Consider the following 21,696-nt stretch of genomic DNA (forward strand, 5'->3'; position numbering starts at 1 on the left):
CTGAGCCAATGTCTAGACACATTTCACATTGGCCGGCCCTTCATTGGCCCTCCAGCATGAAATCAAGTCCAGGTTGTGATCACAGGTGGGAGCGGATAACGCATCTGCTTCTGGACCTGCTAATCGTGCACACATGATAAAATTCAGGCCATAATCCCTTGGACAGTGGGACTCTGGCTGTGAAAAGAATTTGTCCAGACATCATCTTATCATGTAAGCATGAGAGCACGGTGGGCACTCTGCTCTCCCTCCACCTCACCGGGTTCTCTGATGAGTGCCTGTGTGCTTTAGTGGAGGCAGTGAGTGTCCAGCGTGACATACTCATACCACAGGATGGCAAGAGGAGGCCACCCCACCAGGCGAATGACTGGGAAGTTGAAGATAGAAGATCATGTGAAAAGCCAGCTAACCCTTGGTGTGTTTAAGTACCTGTTTTTTTTCTGCAGAATAGCACAAGCAACTGAGATGTTAAATAAGCCAAATCCTAGTGTGGGTCACTTTCTTTCTCTCCATACAACATGCAAATTTTGAACCCTGTCTGCTGTTTTTCACTCTTCCTGTGCAGCAGACAGAGCTTTAAGAAAAACTCAGTTCTACTGCTGTGATCTTCAGAAGAACAGATAAATCGTCTGCCCACAACTTTAAACCACCTCAGTCTAGAATCTGGAAGGACCATCAAGTTCAGCCTGAAGCCAGCCAAATCACCAACCTTCAAGAGCCATAATACCCTTTAACTTTACTATCCTCCCACTCTGTAATTTATTTGTGTGTACGTGAACTTTAAGTGTGTGTTTGTGTGAAAGTCAGACATTTGCATTACTTTCTTATGTTAGGTTAAGTACAGTTGGTGATGTGGTGGTATTGTCACTGGACTTGTAATCCCAAGACCCAGGGTAATGGTCTAGGGACTTGGGTTTGAATCCTACCATAGCCAGATGCTAGAATTTGAGTTAAATTAAAAAATCTGGAATTAAAAGTCTAATAAAGACCATGAAACAATTGTCACAAAAACCCACCTGGTTCACTGATTTCCATCCTTTAGGGAAGGAAATCTGCTGTCCTTACCTGGTCTGGCCTACACGTGACTCTAGACCTACAGCAATGTGGTTGATTCTTAAATGCCCTCTGAAAAAGGACAATAAACGCTAGCCTAGCCAGTGATGCCCACATGAGCAAATATTAAAAATTCCTTTTAAAAAACTCAAGGAAGCCTGTCTATTTGCATCTTTTATAGTCACTGCATGTAAACAGTTAGACACTCACTGAATTGTAAAACATATCCTTTGAAAAGAACATGTTGCAGTCAAATGAAGATTGGGGAAAGAGGGGAGCCATTCTACCCCTCCTCACTTGATTGTAACACCATGCTCTCAAGGAGTACTTCACCTAAATAAACCCTCCCATTCCCCAATAGCTGCACAGTCCTCATTAATTTCCATGCAATAGTATCAAATTGCCTTCCTTCTTTGGGTCCTGTCCAAGAGATTGACAACTCTCATGGAAAGCCACATTCAGCAGACCAGTCAGTGGAGACCTGCATGTAATCGCTTTGCCCATGGGCCCAATGCAGCAATGATAAGGTGAGGGGGATGGCGCCCGGAGACTCCATCAGGTCCTCAGCCTTCACAGGTGAGCAAGGAGGTGCCTTGCATGGGAGAAGGAGTGGTTGCCTTCTGCACCTAGGGACTGCTCTCAAAACGCTCTGAATGTGTACAGCAGTTCCTCAGCTCCTCTTCCGGTTACCCCAACATCTCTAATAGTTGCAACAGAAGAGGAGGGTCCTACACCTGTGCAGGTAGCCCTCAGCAGGCTGCCCACCCCTGCCCCCAGTCCTCAGGGGTGGAAAGACCAGCAGTCTATTGCTGCCTCTGCTGCAGTCACAGAGGGTGCACCACAGAGGAGCTCTCGTAAAAGAGTTTAGAACAGCACCTACATACATATGTACATACGAACATACATAGGAAATAGGAGCAGAAGTAGGCCATCTGGCTCGTCGAGCCTGCACCACCATTCAATAAGATTATGGCTGATCTGTTTGTATTTCTAATTCCCCCAATGACCCCGCCTCCACCAGCTTCTGAAGCAGAGTGTTCCAAAGTCTGTGCGCAAAGTCTGAGAGAAAAAAACTTTCCTCATTTCAGTCCTAAAAGAACACCCCTAATTTTCAAACAGTGCCCCCTTGTTCTAGACTCATCCATAAGAGGAAACATCGTCTCCACATCTACCTTGTCAAGACTGTTTAGGATCTTATATACTTCAATCCAGTCACCCCTCACTCTTCTAAATTTCAGTGGAAACAAGCCCAGCCTGTCCAACCTATCCTCATAAGACAACCCACTCTTTCCAAGTATCAATCTAGTAAACCTTCTCTGAACCACCTCTAATGCATTAACGTCCTTCTTTAAATAAGGAGACCAAAATTGCACACAGTATTCGAGATGTGGTCTCACCAATTCCCTGTATAACTGAAGCATAATGTTCAATTTCTCTCGTAATGAAGGATAGCATTCCATTAGCCTTCTTAATTACTTGTTGTACCTGCACACTAACTGCACTTGGAGTTCACGGGTGATTAGAATATGTAGATGTGAAGTTTCCTTTCTGTTATGTGGCTCAATAAATCTTTCATTCACCGTTGCTAGTTCGCATTCTAATTCTTGCTGCCCTATGAGAGCTTATCTACAGCCTTGCTCCCTCAATGGGCTGAAGGGGTGGACTCAGGCAACTTAATTCAGCTCCTCAACCTTGCCACTTGTGCTGTGCATCTGGATGCTGGGCATTTGAGTGCCAATTGAAAGAGTTAACAGCAGGTCTGATTAAAGGTAAGGCTTTACTGGAATCTCTCTGAAAGGGAAAAAGGGTCACAGGAAATGGGCTCTGTATGAGGGCATCCTAAGTCTCCCTTGTGAATCCCTCTTTGCACCTCACCTGTGGTCCAAGGAGTCTTTCATCTTGCATCACCTGGTCAGCTGGTTTTCCTCCAAATCCTCATAATTGGTGAAAGGATCATGATCAGCAATGCCATCATTACTCAATGCCTGAGTCCTCCGCACTCCCAGACAGTGCAGTGTGCAGAAGACTACCACTTTACACAAGACCCTCGTTGGGGCATACTGAAGGCCTCAGCAGCTAAATCGCATCTTCAGAGGTCCAGTGGCCTGCTCGATGGTCACTCAGGTCGACCCCCGACAGGCGTTAAATCTCTTCTCTGCCTCTGTGTGGGGGTTGCTCACAAGTGTCAATAGCCATCCTTAGTGGGTAACCCTTGCCTCCAAGTCTCCATCCCTGAAGGTGTGTGGGGAGCTGGAAGAGCTGTGGGACCTGCAAAAGTAGATGTTATGACTGCTTCCCGGTAACTGTGACACACCTGAAGGATCTCTCTTGGGGATAGTTTCTGTTGGGATGGTGTTGCTGACTGATGTGTCTGTTAAAGAAGTCTTCGTAATCTTCTTTATGTTAACAGCAAGTCTTTATTAACTACGTGTAACCAAATGCAAATATACAGTGAAGGGTACAGACATGGAGCTATCTCCATCCTAAGTCTTAATACTTCCCTGGCCAACACCACACTGACCTTAGGTCTAGGCCTTTTTACATCACTGTGTGGGTGGTACTGTACTCAATCCCACATTATCCCTATACGTACCAGACCCTTCTACTACAGTTTCTTATGCATGCTTGTAGCCATTGGCGTGAGCCTCTCTTCCTTCTGCAGTCTGCCCACCTCAAGGGTGACCCTTTTGCTGGTTCTAAGGTTGCTGATGTGCCCCCACTGGTGCCAGGACCTCCCTCCTCCTCCTCCTCAACAGAGGCCTGGTTAGATAAGGCCCATGAAAGGTGACCTCTCTCTTATTCCTAGCCCCTCTATCCAGATATCCCCGACACCCCAAATAGACCCCAAACATGAAGCACTATCACAGGACCGAGAGCCAAGCCCCAGCATCAATATGAACACGTTGGTGGGTCCATTTAAATAGTTATTTGGGTTACATCTTTTCTTTTATTCATGGGGTGTGGGCATCACTGGCCAGACCAGCATTTATTGCCCATCCATAATTGCCCTTTTTCAGAGGGTATTTAAGGGTCAACCACGTTGCTATGGGGCTGGAGTCACATGTTGGCCAAACCAGGTAAGGACAGCAGATTTCCTTCCCCTAAAGAACATTAGTGAACTAGTTGGACCTTTACAAAAATCAACAATAGTTTCATGGTCATCATTAGCATTTCAATTCCAGATTTTTATTGAATTCAAATTCCAGCATCTGTCATGATAGGATTTGAACCCCAGGTCCTCAGAGTAATCCCTGGGTCCCTGTATGACTAGTCCAGCAACAATACCACTACACCATTGCCTTCCCAATGCTAGGGAGTGAGATCCATTACTGAATATCAGCAGGCATTGGGCAGGGGCAACAGTAGAGTGTTTGCTTGGGGAGCGGTAGTGCTCAGCAGGTTACAGATGCTGAACCCTGGTGGGGGGTATTGTTGAGAAGATGAATGCTAGTGTTGCACCAGCAATGTAGCCAGATACTGACGAGCATAGCGCACACACTCTCCACTATGACGGAGAGGATAGAGGAGTCCAACTCAATCGCTGGTGGATTGGTGTCATTGTGAATTGTGAGAATGTCTGCCATGGAGAGAATGGCCATTTCCATGAAGCTCAAAGTACAGCTGTTAAATGAGTGTTGCAGGCCATGACCACAGGTGTGTGGATTTCAGATGTCAACTTGTCTGCCACCTTAAACTTGATGGCCCATGAAAGGTGACCTCTGTCTTATTCCTCAGCCCCTTATCTAGATATCCCCTGACACCCCAAATAGGTCCCAAACATGAAGCACTATCACAGGACCGAGAGCCATGCCCCAGCATCAATATGAACATGTTGGTGGGTCCATTTAAATAGTTATTTGGATTACATCTTACCCGTAGCCTCACTAATGCATCACTGGTTCCCATGAAGCTGGTCAGCTGCCTGCACTGCCTTCCTCTTCCTACTCTTCTGGGTAGCCATTCACTTGTTATTCTGAACTCTTTTCTGGCTACAGGATGACTACTTCTTGGAGCCTGCGATCCAGGGAACATGCAGTCACTCAAATACTCCCCAGTGAAACAAGGTGCCCCTCAAACTCAGAAATCCTCAGTGTCAGTTTGAACAACTGGAGGCAATTCCTAAAAATATGGACTCCAGAGGCACAGGAAACCTCTTTAAGTTCCCATATGGTACGTAGAGTGCAGGCTATGGGTTGCAGCTGCCCCTCCATTCTAATTGGAAACAAAACTCCTCAGATACAGAGTGAATATTTATATAATTGTTTTTAATTAGATTTAACCAAACTGCTATTTTTCTATTCACTTGGGCATCAAGTAGAAGCAAGATACAAGGAGGTCTATGTTAAGATTGGAGTGCATGTGTGCAAATACATGAGGTGTGGTCAATAATGTTGGTGAGTTCCAGGCACAAATAATCATGTGGGATTATGATGTGATGGCGATAACTGGGGCCTGGCTCAAAAGAGGGGGATAAAAACAGAAAATTCTGGAAATACTCAGCAGATCTGGCAGTATCCGTGAAGACAGAAGCTGGGAAGGCGATATTGTAGTGGTATTGTCGCTGGGCTAGTAATCTAGAAGCCAGAATAATGCTCTGGGGACTCAGGTTTGAATCCTGCCACAGCAGATGGTGGAATTTGAATTCAATTAAAAAACCTAGAATTAAAAGTTTAACGATGACCATAGCCCCCCATTGTCGATTGTTATAAAAACCCATCAGGCTCACTGAACGGAAGGAAATCTGTAGTCCTTACCTGGTCTGGTCAGGCCTACATGTGACTCCAGGACCACAGGTTGACTCTTAAATGCCCTCTGAAATGGCCTGGCAAACTCAGCTGTAACAAACAGTAACAGAAAAGGAATGAAACTGGATGGACCACCCGGCATCAACCTAGGCACCGATAACGGCAATCGCAGCCCAGTTGGCCCTTCAAAATCCTCCTTACTAACATCTGGGGGCTAGTGCCAAAATTGGGAGAGCTGTCTCGCACTAGTCAAGCAATGGACTGACATAGTCATCCTCATGGAATCATACCTTACAGATAGTGTCCCAGTCTCCACTATCACTATCCCTGGGTAAGCCCTGTCCCACCAGCAAGACAGGCCCAGCAGAGATGGTGGCATAGTGGTATACAGATGGGAGGGAGTTGCCCTGGGAGTCCTCAACATCAACTCTGGACCCCATAAAGTCATATGGAATCAAGTCAAACATGGGCAAGGAAACCTCCTGCTGATTATCACATACCGCCCTCCCTCAGCTGATGAATCAGTGCTCCTCCATGTTTAACATCACTTGGAGGAAGCACTAAGGGTGACAAGGGGGACTTGAATGTCCATCACCAACAGTGGCTCGGTAGCGCCACTACTGACCGAGCTGGCTGAGTCCTAAATGCCATAGCTGCTAGACTAGTCTGTGGCAGGTGCTGAGGGAAGTAACAAAAGGGAAAAACATACTTGACCTCATCCCCACCAACATGCCTGCTGCAGATGCATCAGTCCATGACAGTGTCGGTAGGAGTGACCACTGCACAGTCATTGTGGAGACGAGGTCCCACCTTCACATTAAGGATACCCTCCACCGTGTTGTGTGGCACCAGCAACGTGCTAAATGGGATAGATTTTGAACAGCTCCAGCAACTCGAGACTGGGCTTCCATGATGCGCTGTGGGCCATCAGCAGCAGCAGAATTGTACTCAAACACAGTCTGTAACCTCATGGCCCGGCATATCCCCCACTCTACTATTACCATCAAGCCAGGGGATCGACCCTGGTTCAATGAACAGAGCAGGAGGGCATGCCAGGAGCAGCACCAGGAATATCTAAAAATGAGGTGTCAACCTGTATTTATGTGCAGCTGACTCTGAGACCCTCTGTATGTCTCCGATCACACCCTGCAAGGAACCAGAGGCAAAAGATATTTACGGCTGTGGTGGCTTTCACTGTTACTGGTGATGCATGAGCACCAGGTCCAATAGATAGCAAGTCTTCTTCTAGGGGCTACAGACGTTTCAAGCCACCAGTTGACAAGTCAACCTCAGCCTGCGGTACTTGTATTCTGAGAGTATAAAGAAGCTGACATTCTGGGCAGAATCGTCCCAGATTTGCACCAAGTGGGCACGAAAACAGATGTTTTACCCACTGGCCACCATGGTGATTTCTCGCGCCCTATTGTCCCTTTCCTGCCTCATTAATTATGCAGTCACAGGAAACACGTTGTCTCGCTGGCAGGCAGCCTCCAATTTGCTCGTCATGCCATTACCTCGCCACTTCCTCACACCAAGCACCATATTTAAACTGTAGCTGCGAGCAACTTAATGCTTGCAGCCCAGGACTGCCCTGGAGAAGATATGGCCCCAAAAGCCAAGAAAAATGCAGCCCGCCGATTCAGTGACACATCTCTGGGACACTTTCTGGATGCAGTGGAGGCCCACTGCGATGTCCTCTACCTCTGCTTTGGCTACAGGAGGTCCATCAGTCTCACCACCCTGACTTGGGAAGCGGTGGCAGAGGTGGTCAGTGCCAATGGTGTATACAAGAGGTTGACAATCCAGTGCAGAAAACAGATGAATGATCTCATTCATGCCTCCAGGGTAAGGTAACCATCTCATCACTCTAAACTCACACTTACAAGACCATCACTTATTCACTGGCATCTCAGTCACTGCCGGCTCAAGGGACATCACCACTCACTCTCTCATACATACCCTCACATCTCCATCTGGCCTCATCTCCTCTGGAGACTGCTTCCTCAGCCATCACCATTTTGAGGCCACTTGCACAGATCAACATGTGTCCCCACACCAACCTGGGATACGCCCTTCTCCAGTATAGCTCTCACCCTGCAGCCTCTTCACTTGCCTGAGGCCACTTCTACCCCTCCCCGATGCAAGCCCTAACCATGCAGCAATTGAAAAGCCACCCCCGCCTTACGGGTGGTCTGGTAGATAGAGACCTGCCCATGAGTGCCCCGAAAGTGCTGGCTACGAAGCCTGCCTGTATGATCTAGTGTGGGGGGATGATTCTGGTGAGCAGGGCTAATATTAATATACTAACGTATTGAAATTCAGTTCCCAACATGTGGGGGGGGGGGGAACTGCGACCTGCCATTGATGGTGAGTGGGTGATCACAAACTGATTTCATGACGGCATGAAACCGATTTTTGGCCTTCTCGTCATATTGTACCCCCAATCCTGCAGTGACTCCTGACATGGTGACATGGATGATGTCTCCTGTGACCTTAACCCCTCTCTGCCCACCGCTCTCTGTCCACCTCCCTCTTACCCACCTCCCTCCTGCCCACCTCACTCTGTCCAGCTCCCTCCTGTCCACCTACTTCTTTTCTGCTTCTCTCTCTGTCCAGTCCACCTCCATCCTCTCCACCTCTCTCTGTCCACCTCCTTCGGTGAAACTTTCGCCATCCACCTCTCTCTGTCTACCTCTCCCTGTCTGCCTCTCTCTCTCCAGCTCCCTCATTCCCAGGTCTCTACTGTACACCTTCTTCCTGTTCACCTCTCTCCTGTCCACCTCTCTTTGTCCATCTCTCTCCTGTCCACCTCTCTTTGTCCTTCTCTCTCCTGTCCATCTCTTTATCCACCTCTCTCCTGTCCACCATTGTCCTCCCTAGCTGTGGATCATGATTATTTCCCTCTTGTTGATATGCTGTCAATCAGATGCATGGTTCCTCCTAACCTAGTCTTGTCAGATTGAAAGCCTCCCATGTCTTAAATGGTCTGGGTCTGCACAAGAAACTTTCCGTAAAAATGTTTGTCAGAGCAAATTGAGCCACCAGCTGCAATAAGGAAGCTTTTATTCTGATACGGCAATGACAAATAGCCATCTGAATTTTGGTTCAATCTCTCCGCTGTTTCCCTGTGCACTTTAAATTTAGTGCAAAGTTAAATTCAATTTAAAAAGACCTCATTAAATGAATTAAGAAAATTAATTGCTGTGATAAATTAGAACTCCAACTGCAGTAATAGGCTACTTGCAGGCATCCAAACATGTCTCTGATAACCCAAAAGTGGACGGCTTGGAGGTGGGTTGCATCTTCTATCCAAAAATCATTAATTTCAATGTCCTACTCACTCCAACCCCTGCCCCATCCCATTCCTCTATCATGCCAGCATTCATGAAAAAAATGACTAACAATCCGTACTGCCTTTCTTGTCTGTTCATTTCCCTATCCTCATGCTCCTACAATGTTTCCCTAATGGGCTGCAACTTGGGAAATGTAAAGCTGTTGAGCTTTCATTAGAGACAGTTTAGATGACTGTGGTCAGCGACTTTGAGCAACTCTGGGTATCGAGGGCCTGGCTGCACGTTGCAGCATCTTGGCAAGTGTTGGGGCACTCTAGCCTAACTAACTCTGTGGCAATATTAAGAGTATGGTGGAATGGATCAAATGACGAGCCGGCAGGAAGTCATTCTGAGAGAGGACAGCAAGTGCCTTTCCCAGAAAGCCAGGCTCCCTTTCCTGGGACAGTGCCTCAGCACTCATATGGCTCTACTCACGTACAGGGTACAGAACTGATATGGCACATGATCACCTGTCAACACGCTGTCCCCCAGGACAAGATGGGAGTGTCTTACCTTCCATGGGATCTGTCAGCAGAGGTTCTGCATTGAAGGTGCACCCTGCGTACCTTGCATTACCTAGTATATAGCCATCAGCCTTCTTGGGTAACCAGTGCCCTTGAAGTCAGCATTTGTGTCCTCTGCAGTGGACCTGATATGTAAGCTTTCTCTCCAAGCTGGAACCAGTGATCTTCTATCCCCCTGCACACTTGCACCCAGTAAATGTAGACACTTCCTCTAATCTAGCCTCTAACATGCTTGTGACATACAGATCAAGTGACAGTGCATCTTCTGGAAGGCTGGGCTCCTCATGTTTCACAGGCACATGGGCTTCCACATTCTCAGCAGCTGAAATGAAAGAGAGACACAAGGGTTACCTTGTCATGTGAAGGAGACCAAAGAAATCAAAGTGGGTGATGAAGCAACTTGTCATGAAGAGTGTGTGGAATGAGATAAAAATCAGCCAGTTGGATGACTCTATCTGTGCCCATGATAGCCATTTCCATTTCTTCAGTTGGGGGTTGTGGGGGAGGATGATTGTCAACAAGCCTTTGGTGCCAACCTTCTGTCTGAAGTTGTGGATAATGAGGTATTTGGAGAACGTGCCTGTTGAGGTGGACTAGCTGGTCATCAGTGTGTGATTTGTGAGATGTGGCTAGGTGAGGATTGTAATGCTGGTGAGTGAATATGAGAAGGGGTTCTTGTGAAGTGTGATGCAGGTGACTGTAAGAGAGTGAAGGGAAGCAGGGAAGGGAATATTGTAATTAGTGAGGCTGGGAGCGTTGAATAGAGATTAGTAGATCAGTGTTCTTACCTTGACAGCTCTGGCGAGGTCACTGAACTTCTGGCAGCATTGTAACCATTTCTATATTTGAAACTCCAAGCATTCAGGCGCTCTGCAATCATCTCCACTGTTGTTGGAATTGCTGCATGGAGGGCCTTCTGACATCTAGGAAAAAAGCATGTCCCTTCTCCATCTACTGCCTGCACCCAAGGCCTCCAAAGAAGTGTCAGAGAATTGTGATGTGGTACCCTCCCAGCACTTGCTTTAGCCATATCTCTGCAGCTCTTTCTTTGATATCTGCAGTTAGAGTGCACCTTCCCTTTGGTTGTCTTTCAGTGTGATCAGTGATGCCCAATCTCGGACAGTCATCCAAACAGTCATCTGACACTACTAGAGGATAATGGTGATTGTGTACCTTCCTGGATCAGCACTGAGTCAGTGCAGTGCCAACATCAGGCATGATCAGATTTGTAGGTCATGGGGAGAAAGTGGGTGGTTTGGTTTGGGGATATGGAGAGAAGGTGGGTGGGATTGGGAGATATGGAGAGAGGGTGAGCAGGATTGGGGGATATGGAGAGAAGGTGGTTGGGGTTGGGAGCTATGGAGAGAAGGTGAGTGGAGTTGAGGGTTTTGCTGAGAAGGTGAAATTAAAGGGTATGATGAGAAGCTAGATTTGAGGGGTTTGGTGAGAAAGTGGGAAGTTGTGGTTGAGATATGTGATGAGAAGGTGGGTTGGTTGGGTTGGCAATTTGGTGACTTGATGGATAAGTGGGATTGGGAGATTGGATGACAAAGTGGGTAGGTGGAGTTGGGAGATATGGTGAGAACTTGAGTAGTTGGGGTTATGGTGAGGGGGTGGGGGGTAGAAATCCCAGCAATCATATGATCTTACTTATGCCATTTAACACTAGCCCTACCTCCAGGACAGATAACACATTGTTAAACTTCTCAATCTTCAGGATAATGGGTTCTGTTACAAGATATTGAACCCTAAATAGCCTGAGATAGGTTGTGATCTGTGCTTTTTCACAAACTTGTTTGGCTTGAAGATGTACTCTGCAACCCTGTGGCCTATCTTTGTTCTCAGTTTTTTTGTGAAATCACTTTGTTTGAAACTATGAGGTATGAACATGATGTAAAAAATACTGTTTAGGAAAGAAAAAAAGGAATAATGAAAAATTTGATAAGGTGACATGAACCCAGAATTGGAGGAAGAAGGATAATCTGCCAAGAAAATAAAATGTGAAGAAATGCTTGATAGGATGCAGCTATCAATTCCGCTCTATGGCCAGGTGGATAGAAAACACTCTTACCTCTGAGCCAAAAGGCTGTAGGTTCAAATCCCACTTCAGTAATTTATGATATAATTTAGGATGACAGACCTGGACCTGCAGTGTGGTGCTGCTTTATGGCTGAGATTTTAAACTGAAGTCACACCTCCCTTTTAGGTGCATATAAACGATACCATGGCATTATTTTGAAGACGAGTAGGGCAATTCTCCCCAGTGTCTTAGTCAACATTTATTTCTCAACATATCTCACTAAAAAACAATTAATCTGATCATTATCACTTCATTGTTGTGGCAGCTTACTGTGCATAAATTGGTTGCCTTGTTCTCTACATTAATGTGGTGACTACACTTCAAAAGTATTTCAATGGCTGTTTTTGACTTTGTGACAACGGGGTGATTGGTAAGGTGCGATATAACTCAAATTCTTTCTTTATTTCTCAGGAGACAGTTTCCTTCCCCTATTCCTAAGTAATCAGTTTTACTGGGATTCACCAGCTTTTCCTGAGATTTTTGTGGCTCTTACACCAAGGTTACACCAGAGATTCCCTGTGGAAATTCATCTCTTCCCAAGTCTCATAGACGAGTGCAACATGACAAAAGCAAATGCATAATAACTCAAGCAGATACCCCAGGACTCGCACAATTTAGGGAATGACAAATTCTGGGTCTATACAAAGGCAATGGAAAGAAGATACATTTATATAATGCCTGTCAATAGCCCAATATATCCTAAAGTACTTTACTGTGATTAAAGTACTTTCAAAGTGTAGTCATTGTTGCAAAATAGGAAATGTGACAGCCAATTTGCACACAATGAGCTCTCACAAACAGCAACATGATAATGACTAGATAATCTGTTTGTAGTGGTATTGGTTCAGGGATAATATTGTTCAGGGTCGTGGGGAGAAATCCCTTTTTATTCTTCAAAGTAGTGCCAGTAATGATCTTTTACATCCACCTGAGAGGATTTGGTTTAATGTCTCATCTGAAAATAGCACCGCCGACAGTGCAGCACTCCCTCAATACTTCACTGGGAGCATCAGCCTAGATAATGCACTCAAGTCTCTGGAGTGGAACTTGAACTCACAACCGTCTGATTCAAAGATAGTGTTCTGCTGACCCACGGTTCACAATAGGGAGGGCAGTCAACACCTAGAATGCAGAAAGGGTGTCTGAGGCCAAGAACTTGAATCATATTTAAGAAACAGCCTAGCACTATAACACAGAGACAATAGGGTTGATGGGATCAATTGGAACAGAAAGTCTTCTCTATTTGACCCCACCTCATGCTTGCACGCCATCAGCAGTGAGAATATTGAGAGCCTGTCCCTGAGGATACACAGGTGGTGTAACAGTGCCCACATGTGGCGTGCGGTGTATAATCATTCTCATTCATTGAGCTCTCTCCATCTGCTCAGGACACAACATATTGCACTCTGAAGCCCTCTGCTGGTTACAGGGTGTAATGCAGTTGGGATCATACACAGAGTTAAAAGATGAAATTCTGACAACAGGATGCATAAACTTGGCATGTATTCCATTGAGTTTAAAGGCTGAGGCACTGCGAACCGCTGCCATAGAATATATTTGCACTGCCATAGAGTATAAAACAATCGTCAAGAGAAACTGAGAAAAAATATCCCTCCCAGGGTAAAAGATCTAGCCTGTGTGGTATGGTAATTTTGATTCTATTTGAAAAGTAGTGCTCTCAACTACAACAACAACAACTTGCATTTATTTAGCATCTTTAATACAGTAAAATGTTCCAAAATGCTTCACAAGAGAGTTATCAAGAAAAATATGACGCTGAGCTACATAAAGGGCAGATGACCAAGAGCATGGTGAAAGGGATAGATTTTAAAGAATGCCTTAAAGGAGGAAAGTGAGGTGGAGATGCGGAAAGGGTTACTGTGAGAATTCTAGAACTTGGGCCTTGGCAGCTGAAGGCATAGTCATGAATGGGGCAATTAAAATCAGGGATGCTCGGGAGGCCAGAATTAGTTGAGCTCAGATATCTCTAGGTTGTGAGGCTGTATGAGATTGCAGAAATAGTGAGGGGTGTGGCCGGAAGGAAACAAGGATGAGAATTTTAAAATTGAGGCATTGCTTAACTGGGAGCCAATGTAGATCAGTGAACACAAGGATGTCGGGTTTTTATTGTGTATTTTAATTTAATTTAATTCTTAATTATCCAAGCTTAAATATCCAATTCCAAAAGAACCCAATAAAATGTTTTGGTTTGGTCAAGGCTTAACCATAAGTGAAGATAGGACTCTTGAAAAGCAAATAAAAATAAATTTATTAAAAGGAAAAAGGGATACTTAACCATACAAGCTTTTACATCTTCAATTGGTTGATCAGGCCGGTGAAGTTGTAATTCCCTCAAGTTCCTTTGTTGACAGCAACTCTTTCAGAATTCTGCCTTAGCTGTATCCAGTACGTGACTAGCTAGTAAAAGCTGTCCCCCAGAACCTCCACTTCTAACCCTTGAATTACCATTACCTCATCTTGAATCAATCTGTTGTAATTTAGCACATGGTCAATTTCATTGCTAAATTATTTGCATTGGATTTTAGCCACCTACATACAGTCCCATCAGAGGAAACAATGGAACTGTTCCTCAGTGTTTCCTCTATTTGATTTTGTCAAACTCTCCACTCGTTGCCCGGGTTTCATTTCAACTTTGTCAAGGGCAGGGGAGAATCCATACTACACAGCATCTGAGCATGTGCTGTTCCCATAGACAAAAGCCTACAGCAGCTACTTTTAAAACTAATTTACAGACTTTTGAATAGAACCCAGCATTAATAACTACTTGGTTAAGTGCTAATTCTTCAATCATAGTTTTATTGAGGTACACTAGGGTCAATCTTCTGTTTCTGGCTGGTTAATAATTTGCAGTCATTCTCGATTAATACATGTGAGTGATTATGAAGTACAAAATACAAAATTACTTCTTTAGCCCAATGTTAATTTAACATGGCACCTTGACCATGTTAACTTACTACAATGAATATAACATGAAAACAGTCTATAAATGGTCAAGTTACACTAAAAATGTATTGCCCAGACTTACTTACAGGGGTAACGCTGTGAACAAAGATGCTAACAAAGCACTGGAATTCACTTCTAGAGGGATGGAATTGAGAAGCAGAGAAGTTATGTTAAACTTGTATAGAAACCTTTGTCAGGCCACTGGCATTTAGCTTTTCTTAGACTAAGCATTCTGGTTTAAAATTGCCTGCAGCTTCCCAGATCAATAAGTGACATCCATAAGGTCTGACGATACAATTGACATGACTTTACAAAATAACTTCTGCAATAAACAAAAAACAAACATTTTTTTTCACTATCCCCATGGAAAAGACAGATTAAAGCCAGGACACCTGAAAACTAACAATTGATGTGACAATGAGCACCCCAAACACAGAACAGAAAAGGCCCAGGGTCCAGGCACAATATTGTGTACAGTCCTGGTCTCCATGTTACAAAACTGATACTGGGTGGAATTTTCCCAGAATTGCACTAAGTGCAGTAGCAGACGAGTGAAATGGAGTCCTACCTGTCGACGAAAATGGTGGGTTTTCGTGCTATATTGTCCCGAGTGCGCCTCATTATTTATTCACTCCCGCGAAACACGCTGTTTCCATGGCGTGCGGGCTGTCATTTGCCCACCTGCCATCACCCTGCTGTTGCATCACGCAGGCCACCATCTTTAAAGGACAGCCGCCAACAAAGCGCACATTGTCACCAGCTCAGCACCGCTGCCTGGGAGACATGGCCAGCAAAGGAAAAAAGACTGCACTCTCCCGCTTCAACGACGGGTCCCTTGAGAGACTACTGAATGCTGTGGAGGCATTCCGGGATGTGTTCTACCCCCACTCTGGCGGCAGGATCGCAGCAAAGTCACCAACCCGGCTTGGGAGGGGGCTGGCAGCTGTGGTCAGTGCAAACACCCAACAGAGGAGGATAGCCACCCAGTGCCACAAAAGCATGAATGATCTCCTCCGTTCCGCCAGGGTAAGTCACTCTTTTCATCATTCCCAACTCACACACTCACAAACACATCACACATCCACAGGCCCTCACTCACTCTGCCAGTGCAAGGGACATCACCATTCACTCTCTCACACACACCGTTATTGTCCTCATCACATCCATGAGACCACTCACCACTCACACAGGCCAGGCATACTTATCATCTGGCTTGGCAGGCGTCCTGATACACTCTGCCCATCCCTATCCATGCAGGACAAACTGGCACACAACAGAAGGGAAAGGTCACAGGCAGGTGGAGGGATGCCAGAGATCAAAGTTCTGACAGAATTCAAAAACAGAGCCATCCAGCTGGCCAGCAATGACCAGGGCTGGTCCTGTGCTGACGGTGAGGCCAGTGCTGGTCTACCAATTGAGGGTCCAGGAGTGCAACATCCATCAGAAAACCATGCCGTGAGTGATGTGCCCTCTTTCACAGGCCACTGTCATGCACTAATTATCTTCCCCTGCTTTCGCAGGCACATCTGCCAAACAGCTGGCAGAGTCCATGACCCAGAACCTCCAATCAAGCTCCAAAGAAACCTCTGAAGAGGAATCTGAAGGCACCCTCCCTGAAGTCCCATCACAGCGCTCACCCACACCCTCCACCAGCCAGAGTCACACACCTAGGTGGGACCTAGCTTTAGAGTAGCCTCGGGATCACAATCTGGTGAGCACATCGCACTTTCCTATCTACAGCAGGCGGAGGCAGGGACTTCCCAGGTCCCTGGCACTCAGAGGACTGCTGGAGTCCAAAATGTTGCTGAGTCCAAGTCAGATGACAAGCCTCTGGGCTTGGTCATGTCACAGTTGCTGGAGCTACAAAGGCAAGCCAAGGTACATCAGGAAGGGGTGCCTGCTGCACTCCTCAGATTGCCAGGCGTGATGGAGGAGTCTGTCCATCTTCAGACTGAGTTGATAGCGCTGGCGTTGCAACGCACCAAGGTCAACACTGGCAGGTTGCTGGTCGCCATGGAGACCTTGGTCCAGGCCGGCACTCCTGCACTGTTGCGCGGGCTTAACTCCATCACTGATGCCATAGTTGGCCTCCAACAATGTGTACGCGAGAGGGGTTGTCATGAAGCTATTAAGGTATATAAAGCAGTGGAAGCCCTCCATGTCCCTTTGGTGCCAAGTCCTGCAGTAAATGGCAGATATGAGCCATCAGGACCCTAGTCATGCATAGTCATCTGCAGGAATGGCAGGTGGGGTCTACAGACTCTGGGTGTCATTAGGTGCTGACCAGCCATGGCTCGCTGTCACTCCTGGCCAGCGTATGGGGAGCCCCTGCTGCCCTTTCTTCATGAGGTTGCTGCTCCTGTCTTTGCGCAGCCAGGAGTTTCAGTTGCGCTCTCCTCAGTCTTCTACGGTCTCTGTAGGTCGTCAGGCATACAGCTAGGTCACCAGGATCCATGATCCTGACGTGGTCCTCCTGCAGCATGAAAAAGAGAGAGACGTGGTTATCATGGCTGTCTTTAGCACTTTCTTGGCCCTGTGTGACCGCCACTTTACGCTTCCTGGAGAGTGCTGGTCACTCCTCGGATGGCCAGAGATGAGTGCACTGCATTGCTGCCCTGTCAACCTGCGACATAGGGTACACTGGTCCAAACCTGGATGCTGAAATTGCAAGGGGCTGTGAGCACCTCCAGCAGTGACTGCTGCATGGTCAGTGTTGGAGCAGAGATTGTACAACATGTGCAGTCCAACTGCTGCGCTGTCCAATAAAGTGGTGGACTTGAAGTCTGTGCCGGGAGGGTAGGGGGACAGGGGTGGTGGTGGTTAAGGTATGGACCACTTGGTAGGTCTTTGGCCTTTGGCACCACCAGGTTGCTTGCCTGGGCAGGCAGGCTCAGAGCCCGACCTCAATTATATCACTGCGGCTGCGCCTGATCTGTCTCATTGGCAGAGGCATGCTAAATTGATACAGGTGCCCCTGATGCATGGCCACTTCCCTAGCTTACCTTGCCCTCTCACCTCGATTGCCAATATGTGGGATGCAGCGCCAGGTCAGCACTTGAACCCCCCCTCCCGCCCTCCACACCCACTGACAACGATTGCTCCAAGGTTGGCCAGCCACTTGCCCCTGGACACACTCCCCCCAGCAGTCGCCTCTGGGGCTGGGCATCAGTTGCCCCCACCCCCAGCACCCCTGAGTCCTGTAAACAACAGGGGAGCTACGGAGAACGCTGCTGCTCACTCACCTCAGCTCCCCCAAAGTGAAGGCCGCCAAGTGCACATCTGTGTGCTGTTGTGAAACATGTTGGTGTGCTTTCCCGCTGACCTGGACAGATGATACAGCGGGGTTCCAAAAGCCTGGCGGGATGGCCTTATAGTTATATGCTGATGTATCACAATTAGCTCCCCGCCAACCGATGACAGGAAACGTGGCTGTTGTCAGCCAGCTGAGCAGACAATCGCGACCAGTCTTCAAGCCACTGTGAGGCAGGTCGTGCCATATTTTCCGCGCATGCCACCAATCACACCGCTGCTAGCAGGCTCAGAAAATTCCGCCCACAGTCATCATTTGCTGTTCTTCGATTCGAAGATCACATCCACTCAGTGTTGTGAGTTCCTGCACTGGGTCTTCTTGTGACTGAACAGCAGGCTGATTCTTGACCCGCAGATCTTTGTGTACATAGAGCAGAATGTCCCATGAGGTAGTGAAATCTGGAGCTCAGGGTTTTCTTCCTTTTCTTTCCTCCTCTGCAACTGCTCTGATCATCATTAATGTGTTTGGACTGAAAGCATGATGCAGCTTGATGGACAAGTTGTCGTCACTTTGAATGATTGAAGGCAGGCTCCACGCAGTCATTAATGTCAATGCTGCTATGCTTCAAAGTGAGCTTCAGAGTGTCTTTGTAGCATTTTCTTTGTCCTTCCCTGGAACGTTGGCCATGAGAGAACAGGATCTGCTGAGGAGAAGATTTTTTGGCCATCAGAGCATCCAGTTGATTTTGCAGGAATTTTTCCTGTATGTTTGTGGAGTTGGCATCAAGAAGGACAGGAGATGGTTCTCCTATTAGATCTGGAGGATGCAGTGAAGGCATTGCTCATGGCATTTCTCTAGCATTCTTTTGTGTCGCTGACACACAGTCCAGGTCTCACTACAGTGGTGTGGTGACAACAACTACTCTGTACACTCGGACTTTTGTTGACTTGTGGAGGTCTTCGTTGTCAAACATTCGCTGCTATAGTTTGTAGAAGGCTTAGTCCTTCCAATATACCTGATGGCAGGCGATAAGAATGGGAGTGTTTCCTGGTCAGCCAGGAGACAATGGCAAACCACTGCAGTACTTTGCCAAGCATAATCATGTATCAATCCAATGGAAGTCCATGGTTGCTAATGCCCTCCTAGGGCATGGTACCTGAAGGAGGAGGAGAGAAAGTGCATAAGAGATTTAAAAGGACGAGACAAGAGCTGAGTGGTTAGAACCATAAGGAAAGCATGGACAAGCTGTGTCTCTTTACTCTAGAGAAGACTGAGGGATGACTACATAGAGACCTTTGCATTTATGAAGGGGCTTAATAAGGTTGACATAGGGAAGATATTTCCACTTGTGGAATGGCCTGTGTCTGTGTTATAAATTCTAAGTATGTAATTCTTGATCTGGTTTCACACAAACATACTGCAGAGGGTGAAGGTTAAGTTTGTACATTAACCATGAACTGTGAGAAGTGTGTGAAAGCTTCAACTGTTTCAAAGGAACTGGCTCTTGGTTTTCTCTGCATTCCAAATATTCCACTAGAAGATTACACGGAACAGTGAATCATTCCATTCCAAAGAGCAACCCCAATATCAAGCCAGTTACTCAATCACAGAGAGATTGATAAATGCCAAATGAATTACAGAAACCCACAGCGAAACTGGAGAACATTACACTTGCTCTCAAGCAGGGAATAGTCTGGAAGTCCAGGCATCCGAGAAGACCAGAGAAAATCTCTTGGAATGTCTCAACATGGCATTACAGATGAACTAGTATCCTTTATAAATAGGAGTAATGTAAGATCAAAGTACATCAAGAGACCCAGATTCTTAGGGTTTTTTAACTGAAGCTGAAAAAGTAAACAGATTGTTTCCACTCCAGAGATTTGAACACATAATAAGGCTGACACTCCAGTGCAATACCCTGACCTCCAACAATTAATTTCTGAAAGTGAATATTGTGCAGTATGAATAAAAATTCTGCATTTATAATTGCAGATAATTTTACATGAGAAAGGAGAATATTATGATACTCATTGTGCTAGATTTCTCACACGATTTTTACTAGAAGAAATGCACATTATAATTTAATACATCATGTAATACTATGTTATTGCAAAAGTCACTAAATGATTTTATTTGCAATTTACACAATCAATAACCATTACAATAGAGTGGGCTAGGTTAAATGATGTTTTCTGATATTGTTTACTGGTTCACAGTTTTGGAATAGTTATGTAGATATACAAATTTATAAAACTGTCACATAAACAGAATGATAAATATAATATGAAACTTTGGGAAAGGCTGCAATATAAATACGTGGAAATCTATATGTATACCAGCATATGTGGATGCATAGCAGTAAGTCTTGACCTTTCATTCCCTGAAAACCTTTTTTACTTAACTAGTTTATGAATAGACAAACAACAAAAAATCTTTTACATTAACTTTTTATATTTATATTTTCAAACTGATTTTGATCCAATATATGAAAACGTTCCATTCGCACAGGGATCTTTAAAACACAACCCTTATATGAAGTTAATGTTTGAATGTTTGAATGTCATTATTTAAATTTATGAATGAAATATTTAATTTGAATTCATTTTACCTGGGTGACTGGGTGGATGGTTCACTGACACTTGGGTGGGGGGCAGACAGGAAGATGCAAATCCAGACAAAGTAACCTCCTCCTGCCATTGTTTCCCGGATTGAGTGTATTTTCAAATGCAATTCCAATGTTTTTAAACAATAACTTTCCTTCCCTAAGGAATCAGTTAATGAAGGAATCCAGCTATCTTTACAGAAATCCTTGTTTTATGTGGAAATTTTTTGTCCTGCTCTGGTGGAGCTGTCCTATATTTTTCTTCATCTCCCTCTTTCTCTCTGTCTCTCCCTTTGCGTGTCTCACTCCTCGACTCTTGTCGTTCTGTGTTTTCTCTCTCTATTTCTTCCTATATCTCCTTCAGTCCAGTGTGTGTGTGTGTGTGCACATGTATATGTGTGTGTGTCTTACTGTCTGTCTCACCCTTGTGTAGGCTCCTCGTTTGCTTGTGGTTCTGTCACAATCCAAATCTCCCTCTTCCACTTTTTCTAATCCCCTGGCGTGGAATGTTTTTTTCTCCCTTTGGCCCAGTACCAGCTCCTCTACGTAACTGCAAACCTGCTGCCTTCCTGCATTTATTCAACTTTTCCAACTTGTTCAAGTGCTATGTGTTCATGAGAAGCTGTGACAGGGCAGGCAACTCTTTCAAACTCAAGCCCTGAACCTAGTCTTGCAGCTCCCTCTCCATATTTTTCTCAATTGTTTCTTTAATCCCTACTTGACACAAGCAGAGTTTGATTGATGGGACAGATGTACTAATAATAGTCCCTAATAGTTCATTCAGCTTTTTGCCACCCCCACATTTAACTTGCCACTCTAGGTGACCACCTGGTTTGACTAGTGGTTGCACTGGCCCTAGTTAAATCATACCCCTGTCTGTTGCCTCGTGAGGATGATAAAGACCATTGGTACTATTCTGAATGGCAGGGAAGGTCTCCTGGATGTCCTGGCTGATAATTATCCCTCAACCAACATCACTAAAAACAGATGATCTTGTCACAATTGCACTGCTGTTTGTGGGATCTTGCTGTGTCTAAATCAGTTGTTATGTTTACTATATTACAACAATGACAACACATGAAAAATATCTCATCAGCTGTGAAGCACTTTGGACATCCTGAGGTTATGAAATGAGGTATGTTTCTT

This window comes from Carcharodon carcharias, chromosome 12 (genome assembly GCF_017639515.1).
Source record: "Carcharodon carcharias isolate sCarCar2 chromosome 12, sCarCar2.pri, whole genome shotgun sequence".
Classification (NCBI taxonomy): domain Eukaryota; kingdom Metazoa; phylum Chordata; class Chondrichthyes; order Lamniformes; family Lamnidae; genus Carcharodon; species Carcharodon carcharias.